We start from the raw sequence: 10,281 nt of genomic DNA on the forward strand, positions 1-10,281 counted from the left end.
CCTCCTCCCCCCCCCTCTCTCTCTCTCACACACACACATACAAGTGTGCATTACATACTGGGATGGAGGGAAGAAAGTATGCCTAGAATATGAGAGGGAAAATAAATATTTACTATTTGTCGGGAATTATGAATTTCTGGCATATCTCATGATATGGGCATCCTTTAAACATACAGTTTCATGATCTAGCTTCCCAGGAACATTTTATATCATATATTTTTGTTTTATCCACTAAATCTTGAAGAAAAGATACAGGAGTTAGACATAAATATGGGTGGGTTACAACAGTCCTTGAACATAAAATCTAAACTGGGTAACTGGAAGAGCTGAGCTGACTGCTGGGATTGGAGGGGATTACAGAGGAAAGAGTGAGAGGGGTAGTAAAAATGGCTCATATTAAAGTCCTAGAGGTAAATCCACATTCCCAACTTGATCAGTATAGTTGTTTATTGGAAGTATATGGTGACAGAATATTATAAAAGACAGCCCTTGTCGAGAGGATGCATATTACTTGATGTCAGTAACCTGAAGGTGTGCAGTCCCTCTGAGCTGTCTAATACAAAGAACTGTCTGGTAGACCTAGAGCTAGGTCTTCTGCGAGATGTCCTTCATACCAGGCATCCATGGCGTTGAGTAAATGGCAATATTCCCTATTGAAGGGAACCATTAGTAGGAAGAAGAGCTTTTGTCATTGCCACACACCTGCTACACACCTGTCACATATCTGACACACACCTGTCACATACTTGCCACACACCTGTTACACACTTGCTACACACCTGCTACACATCTGACACACACCTGTCACACACCTGCCACACACCTGCCACACACCTGCCACATACTTGCCACATACCTGTCACACACTTGCTATACACCTGTCACACACTTGCTACACACCTGCTACACATCTGCTACACACCTGCCACACATCTGTTACACACCTGCCACACACTTGCCACACACCTGTCACACACCTGTTACACATCTGCCACACACCTGGCACACACATGCCACACACATGCTACACAGTGCCACAAGCACTCACTCCCTGAGTGCAAACGCATGAACTCCATCTGGTGATTCACCCATTCTCTCTCTTCTCACTATGATCATAAAGGGGTGGGATGAATTCTAAACTGCTCATCTGATCCTTGGACTCTCGGCATTTTGAGAGTTTGTAGTCAAAAGACGGAATGAATCTGAGACAGTTTTCTGTAATAACACAAAATGGGGATTGGATAAGTCCAAACAAACAAAAACACAAAAACAGGGTTTGCAAAAGATGAGCATTTCTTTTCCTGGATGTTGACTGGCACATTTCTTGAGAGGTTTAACAGCCACTCAAGAAAACATTTCAGGAATGAGTCTCCAGGGAAGACGTCAGCTCTAGGATCAGCCGAGGTCCTATTTTCCATCGATGTGCACCGAAGGACAAGTGACAAACCACTGGCATGGCAGATGTGACCTTACTGATCTGTGACTTTCCTAGACTTGATTTCTTCATATCCAGGCAGCTCTTCTCCTTTTTATGCTTAGCCCAGTGTCCACGCTCTGGCAGGTTCTCACTCAGACTTGTCATTTTCATCAGCATGGAGGAAAGCATTTCAAGCCCAAAGGATAAGCACCATCACAGAAAAGGTCACAAAACACTGGGAGTTGCTTTTAGCAATAGATTTTTGAGGACAAATCCAAAGAAAACACGGGACATGGTTTGGAACAAGAGTATACTTCATCATTGGGCTGTGGTACACAGGACGCCACGGGAAAGAGGACTTTGCTTGCATTGGCGATAATAAACATGTTTTTACAGTAAACAAATGGGCAGCCATAAGACATACACGCCTGAGGTTGAAGGGAAGCCTGTTTGCACCAAATAAATTACAGAAACAGTTCAAGAGCAGTTCACCCTAGTGAAAATATTATCCCTGAACTACTGACAGGGTTAGTGTCAGGCTAGGTTATCTGTTGTGTGGGTGCACTGCATGCTAACCCTACCTTGGGGTAGTCTGTGGAAACCTGGAACTTTGGAGGTTTTCAGTAACTTTACACACTTTAATTTAGCCAAAACCTTACTCTTTTCCATGCAGGGTCAGATTTTCACCCCTCAGGGGGCTGACAACCTTTCAGTCTGTAAGTCATCCCCCTCTGCCCCTCTATGCCTCCCTTCTCTGCCCCAGCTTATGTGACTACATCCCAAATGAATGTCTGAGATGGGGGCCAGGTTGATGGAGGAGGATTCTGTAGAAATCACAGTACAGACAGGAAGGATCCAAAGGCCATCATTTATTCAAAATCTGGCCCTTTGGTTCACAAAAGGGGAATGACTTTTAAAATGTGGCCAGAAAAAACAATGAAGTAAGAACCTTTGAGGGGGAAGTAATTTCATCAAAACTTGAAAACTTTCAGATGTTCATAAATTTTGACTTTGTAGAATAGCACAAGAATATCATATACTTATATTTACTGTGATCTACACACGTTTATATTGCAACACAAATACTTAAGAGTCATAGTTTTCTGAGCCTCTATGCAAAAGTAAACATAAAACCAGGAATGGCACAAGTCTGTAATCTCAGCTCTTGAGAGGCTGAGGCAGAAGTACAAGGCTATGGCCAGCCTAGAAGGACAGTTGACTTGAGGCCAGCCCAGACTTCATAGCAAGTCTCTATCTCATCAAACAAACAAAAGTGAACATGAAACTTTTGAGTGGCAAACAAGACACAGGAACATGGATCAGAATGAACCATTACCATTCTAACTGCTGTGATCTGCAAAGCCTTGTAAATACAAGATGTCAAGCAACAGCCTGCCACCAGATATTCACTGAGCACCCACAAACCAGAACAGGTGTTTGAAGGAAACCCCTATCTCGTGTGTGTGTGTGTGTGTGTGTGTGTGTGTGTGTGTGTGTGTATTTTATGTACAGGTGCATGTGTGGAAAGGCCAGAGGTCAACACTGGATGTCTGCCTCAATTTCTCTCAACCTTATTTTCTGAGACGGTATCTCAATGAATCTGGAGCTCACTGACTTCCCTAGACTGGCTGCCCCGTGAGCTCCATGGATCTCCCTGTCCCCACCCTTGCTCTAAGCACCAGAGTCACAGCATGCTCCACCACATCTGGTTTTACATTGGGTAAAACTCAAAACTGGGGATCAAAACTCAGGACCTCATCCTTGTGTGGCAGGCGCTTACCACCACCAACATCTTCACAGCCGGCCTTCCATCCTTTTAGGCGATAAGGCTGCCTACCGGTACTTGGAGCGCTTGTTAATTATAATGGTGTTCCTTTCTAGATAGAGCTTCCTTTTGAATCATTTCTGTTTGAGATGAGGTCTCGGTATGTAGCGTTGGCTATCTTAAAACTTTCTGCTTAAACCAGGCTGGCCTTGAACTTATAGAGATTTGCCTACTTCTGTCTCCTGTGTGCCAGGATTAAAAGTGTGCTTGTGAATAATTTTTTGAGTGGTCAGATTGAGCATTCTCCCGACTTGTAGGACATTGATGCTATAATTCTGAAAGTCCAGCCAAAGAGCAAGATTTTGAGTTTTGACTTCACTCTTATAAACCAGGCAAGTGATTGACATTCCGTGAGCCTCCATCCCTTCAAACAATGAAGCAAGGACAGTTCATATTCTCTTCCCATGATTGCTGGTGAGCACAGAAGAGAATAAAGTATAAGATGATGTCTTATGCAAATATAGCTTATGCAAATATGCCTCGTCATTCAGAATCACCTTTTACAGCCTGGTGGAGCTCCTGGCAGGTGAGGGCTGTAAGTCAGAGCTTCATGATGAGAGAAGTCACTGACAGAGCAAACGGAGAACAGCACTGAGGGAAGAGGATTAAAACACCTCAGCATGGATTTGTTCACAAGCAGCACATGAATTTTCCATGGGTGTAATCATGGTATCCCAATATTGTTTGTGATCATATGGAGGCTAAGTCTCTAGTGATGTCGTCTACATTCTAAGCATGTGAAGAGACACATCTACCTGATGGTAGCAGTTTGAATTAAGTCATAGAAAGGAAAGTTTGTTTGTTAAGACGGAGTCTCTCTATGTTGCCCTGGTTGTCCTAGAGCTCACTATGTAGACCAAGTTGGCCTTGAATTTACAAAGGTCTACCTGTTTCTGCTTCCCAAATGCTGGGGTTTAAAGGTGTGTGCCACCACACTGGTAGAAAGTTGTTAACTGAAACATCTACATCATCACTAAGGTCAAGCAAAATAAATGAAAATAGAACCAGCTCATTATTTTAGGGAATCTGTAGTTTAAAAAAAAAAAGATACTTATGTACAAAATGGAGACTTAAGACTGCCCTCTTCAACTCGGATGGGCTGGGAGGCCCTGCGTCTCCTCCTAATGCACGAATGAGGCCTGGACTTGCTGCTGAAATAGACTCAATACACTCTTTAAAAATATTTGAACTGAACCTTTCTGAAGTAGAAAAAGAATAAAAGATCAGTTACCATTTTATTCTTTCTCATTCTCCTTCACCTCTGAACTTCCTGGTTCGGTCTGAGGCCAGAGTGAAGCTTGCCAAAACACCATAGGGAAGGCTGCTCTCACAGTATTCCTGGCTCACCAAAATTTTTCTTGAGAAAGCCAGTTTCCATGAGATTTCTGTTCCAATTCCGTAGACCCAAGAAAACTGAGGGCGGTTCAGATTAAGTTCAGATAAGCATTCACATTTTCAGTTACTTACGCCAGATCAACCACGAAGCCATTTGACATGTTCACATCAGTGTTTTAGAACAACAACAAAGAGATCAACCAGAATTTTGACCCAACTCGGACAGCACAGGGAGAGCACAACATAGCAAGAACCCACTAGATATTCATAGATACTTTCTTCACTAGAAAAAAAAAATTAAAAGAGAAAAACAATGACTCTGAGACATGTTTAAGGTATAAATGAGCCTCACATGGGGGGAATCTCAAAATATCAACATTGAGCAACCATTTGTCTGAGGAAAGATGTTGTGGTGACTGGCACACGACGTGACCTACAGGGATAATGTATTGGCCACGTGTTTATCTTTCCTAGCCCTCTCCTCCCCAAGCATCCTTTAAAGGCCGACATGTCCGTACCAACGCCACTGAAGGCTGTGTGTTCTGGGAAGCAAAGTGAAATTCTCACTTTGAGACCTTACAGATCTCAAAGAATCAGTTTCTCCTCCTGCCATGGAGTGGAACCATGAGGAACAAAGGCTATGTTAACTTTCAAATAATCATGTAGGGGGAGAAAACCATCTCTGGGGCCAGAAACTATCTTCAGAGGCAAGAAACAGAATTTGACATTTTCAAAGGGTGACTTGAACATGAATTCACTCTGCAGGAAGTCATGGTCCTCCTGTAAATGTCATCAGAAACAAAGCACATCCAGTGTAAATTACTTGTTTTATAACACAAGTCGTGATGGGAAGAGGATGGTCACTCACAGAGCCCATCCTAAGAGACCCCACTATAGTGAGGGCATGAGAAACCTTCTATAAGCTTCTTTTGTTTTCTGTGCTACAGGCAAAACCTCATTCTTCACAAACACAGTAACCGAGAAATAGGTCTGAAGAAACACAAAACTGCATTAAATCTTAGAGTGCTTGTCACTACTAAAAACTTTACCAGCTTTCTCATGTCCCAGGAGATACATAAGCATTGACAAAGGAAATTTGTATTTTCCTCAGCCAGCATAAATTGCTAATTCTAGCTTATAGAAGGGTACACACTTGCAAGAATGGGGAAAAATCTGATGGACTCTTCATCTCTCGACTTTACACTAAAGGAGCATTCTAAAGAACATTTCAGTGTAGTTGGTCATTTTCAAACACTGAAGTAAGGAAATTTTGGCTAAATTAAAAAATTTAACCAGCCACTACATCTGTTTTCTTCTTATCCCTCATACTGCCTAGCTCAGGATCTGTCTAGCTTGGGCTCTGCATTACTCTGACTCCTCCCTATATTAAAGATTATGGTTTCATACTGAACGAGAGTTCTATCCTCCAGGGAGGAGCCAACTGGCTCTTACTGTTGCTAATTTTTCAAACTTTGGGAAAATTAAGACATTTAGTCATATGTCATTTCTAGTATCTATTGAAGAAAAGCACTAATATAGGATTAATCAAAGTCTGTGCTTGAACTTTAATACTCATGTCATCATGAGGAATTAAATTTCTCAAGGGAAATATACCATACATAATATACTATAAAATGTTAATGAGTATGGATATTAATATTCTGTGGACTGAAAATCACTAACACAAACTCAGAAACTCTTGTCTGGCCAGCAGGAGCTTGAGAAACAACTCTGTAACACTAGGCTTTCTTGTCTAACACCAACCATCCGTTTGAGCATGAGCATGACCTGTGGCCAGTCATGAACTAAGACTGTAGAAACGAAAGTGTTATAAAATATATACAGATGTATTTATACTACAAATATTTAAACCGTGTGTTTTCTCGTAATTGGTCTCATTTTAATGGTACTAATTATTGGATACTTTTATAGGCATTATGCATGTGCTCTCTCAGTTAATTTACACTTAGAAGAGCAACCTCAGTAAATGCACTGTTGCTATATATATAAATACTGTTGCTACCAATATTTACCTATGGGGAAGCTGAGCCTAAAAAGAATTAAACTAGCCAACCTTTACTTTCCTTCAATAGCAGAAAATAAGACTAATTTTTAAAAACTAGGTCTGTCTGCTTGAAAAAAATTTCTGCTCACTATCTGCTGCAAACTTTATTCTAAGGGAGAATATTTTATGTGTTTTATGACTCCATAAATATCACCACGGTGAGTGTTTCAATGGCAGAAACCGACAATGGAAGTTATCTAAGCCAGTGTGATAGTGTATAACTCAACACCAGCCTACATTTTCTGTTATATTTACTAATGAACTCGTTGTTCATGAGGCTTCACGTGCCTCCTGCCTATGAATGTTTCCAGATTTATACCCAGATTGAACCACTTACTCTGTTATCAGATTAGAGAAGCGGTTTGTCAGACACCAAAAATCTGGACTAAAATGTGCTGAAAACAGAAAGTATCTTACCACAGAGAAGTTAACACCGTCAGTTTATATGGAAGACTTTATTTCTAATGTTATACCCAATCAAAGAAAGGAGAAAGGTAAATGCTGCAGTGGTTTAAGTCCTGGGAATGTCTGTGATCTGGGTCATGAAGGTCAGAAATGAACTGGGCATGGGAGGTTCCCAGGGTGCAGGCCCTGGAATTGATGGCCTTCAGCTAATCCTGCAGGGGTGGTGATGTGGGAAAACTGTAGCAGCTTGTAAGAGCACTTGCATGGGAGAGAAGCAGATGCTGGCAGCTGTATAGGCTCCATTCAAGAACAGAACTATCCTGGATGCCAATGTGCAACTTGACCACAGGCGACCCGAGCAGCACAGAACCTCAGGTGGGAAGCAGAACCCTCCAGGAGGAGAGAAGGCAAAAGGTGTCCACACGGAAGAGCCAAGTACTGGTCTTCAAGATGGAATAAGAGCAGTGTGAAGACTTGGGAGGCAGCTCCTCTTTGAGGACAACTCCAGGAAGTATTCTAAGTTGGTGGCTCTCGAGGAGCTCTGAGGAGATGGAGGAAGAGGAGGTCGTTGCACACCAAGGGGTTAGCCCCTGAGCCTCCTGCATGGAGAAGGAAGTGGAAAGCTGCCGTTAGGCAGTGGGTCAGACATGTACCTCTCTTGTCTCCCAGGCAGTTCCACAGAGGGAAACGCTGGCCTGTGTGAGACAGTCTAATGTCCAAACAATGAGTAATCCTTAAGGGAAGAAGCTGAGGACCTGGTGCTGCCCTGGACAGCCCAGCCAAACTAAAGTTAAACTGACGTTAAGTACATACCAGCAAGAAATCTGGTAAACTTGGATTTTGAAGAAACTTTAACTTTATAGATTTTATTCTGGTGTAGGAAAAAGATCCCCATGCAAGGACTCACACAAGAAGTCTCTAACTGGTCTAGAAAAAAGAGGAATTGTCCACTTTCTTTCAAAAGAAGTGAGAGGAGTTGAAACACCCAACACTACTTGGGGCTTGGTAATGTAGAGGGGTGGCTTTCTGGAAGTTTCATCTTGAATCTCCAAGTATAACTTGAAAGGGATTTCCAAGCACAAAGTCAGCTGACTGAGAGCATCCGGGCCTTCTTTCTGGCTTCCTCTGCAAAGCCCTCACTTCAATACTACTGCCTATACGATTGTTGCTGGGGCCAGTGGATCCCAAGAGCAGGGAGCCATCCCATGAGCCCCAAAGCCTGAACACAGTGGGCTAACTGAAAAGTTGGGGTGGAACTTCTGAGTTATGGCAGGGATAGAGTTCTGGCTACCACTGCTGTCTCTTACCATTGTTTTCTACAGAGCTAGAAGCAAAATGCACAGAAAAGAGAGATTTGCTGAAAGCATGGGAACCTCTCAGATGGGGACAGCTATATGTACTAAGCATTTTCTCACTCGTATTCACCTATTGCCTTGCTAAATGCTGCAAAGAATTTACTCCCTCACTTAAACCCAATTGTATTACTTTTCTCATTTCTGTGACACAGTACAGGACAGAGAGAACTCAGGAGGAGTTTGCTGGGCTCATGGCTTCAGAGGTGTCAGCCCACTGTGGCCTGGTGAGCTGAGCACAGAGAGCACTTCACAGCTCATAACTTGACATTCAAGAGCCAAGAGAAGGGAAATGGTGGCTCTTTCCAGGCTTTCTTCTCCCTTTATCCCATCTGAGACCAGGGAAAGTGCCACCAACCTCGGTGACTCTTTCTCCTTCATCTAATCCTGTCTGAAAACACCCTTATTGACGACATACTCTGACTGCAACTCGCCACTCTCCTAGGTGGTTCTCAATTCAGTCAGGCTGACAAATACCAGTTAGCCATCAATGTAACAGCACGTTGAAATCTGCAAATACATTGCAAATCAGAAATACTGCATTTCCAAGTCACTATCATCACCTTAGTTCTGACACTGAAGGTAGAATATGTGACTCTAACAAGCATCTAACACTTTTGCAGTGGTTGGCTTGGGAAGCAAATGAACAAAAATTAACCCAAGGTCTGAAAACAGAAAGGCAAAATACTAACTAACTCAAACAGGTGCATAGAGTACTGCAACATTAAAATGTGCTTTTGAAAGACGTTTGGCAACCTACACAGGTCAGAGGTTTGGACTGTGTGTTCCTAATGGACAGTTACACAAGGTAATGTGGCAAAAATACCAATGAATAGGCAAGAGGTACCATTTGTGTCAGTCTTGTCCTCCCAGACTCCCCAAAGATTCAGAGCTTGTTGCTCTTCTCCGTGGCCCCAGACTCAGAAGCAGCTTCTATGAGCTTTCTCGAGGTGTTCTTGCCCATCGTTGTGGGCACACACTGTTGTAACACCTACTGAAGGACACAGCACAGCACAGGACATGGAGTAAGCACCTGAATCATGGTTTTGCATCTGGGATGAGGTTGAGTTAGAAGTCCATGTGCTGAAGCCTGTTTGGAGGATCATCGAAGACTAGACTCCTCTTTTCCCATGACCTCTCCTTGTAACATGGACATTGGCCAGGGTGGACATGCTCATGTACACAAACTGTAGCCTGTTGAAGACACTCAGAATAGAAACATTGTGCCTTTTCTTTCCCCAACTACCTAAAAACTGTTTTTTTTTTAACTTAGCAGATATGCCTCTCAGGTGAAACTTAAACAGAATTGTTACATGTTTCTAAAGTAATATGATTAAAGTTATTTTTAGAACTTTGTATGCAATCAGTCTCAATTATTATTTTTTTTACTTAGTTCACATAAACAGCAAGTACTAAGAGAAAAACTGAAGTTCCATTTTAGTCAGAAGTGTTATTAAATAATTAATAATGACACTAAAATGCATTTTTTTAATGACCAGGAAATTAAATTGTCATGTGTAAAATTGGAAAATAACATTGTGTACTAGAAAGTTAATCCCATCACATTAAAATTAGTCTCTCTGGAAGTTCTATTACTGGTTGACAAAATGATTGTTGTCTTAGCCAAATTGCTAACACTTTTTTTTTTTGTCTCAAATAGCTTATGAGTTTCAGATGCAGGCCATCACTTTCTAGAACATGCATGGAGGAGACAATGGTCTTTTGAAGTTAGCCATCTAATGGGAAGGCTGTAAGCACTGCTGAGTAACCAAGAACTTGGGGGACAGCTATAAAGGATCTAGTGTCCCAGAGGGAACACACACACACACACACACCACACACACACACACACACACACACACACACACACACACACACACAC

Source organism: Grammomys surdaster, unplaced genomic scaffold, assembly GCF_004785775.1.
Source record: "Grammomys surdaster isolate TR1022 unplaced genomic scaffold, NIH_TR_1.0 126176, whole genome shotgun sequence".
Classification (NCBI taxonomy): domain Eukaryota; kingdom Metazoa; phylum Chordata; class Mammalia; order Rodentia; family Muridae; genus Grammomys; species Grammomys surdaster.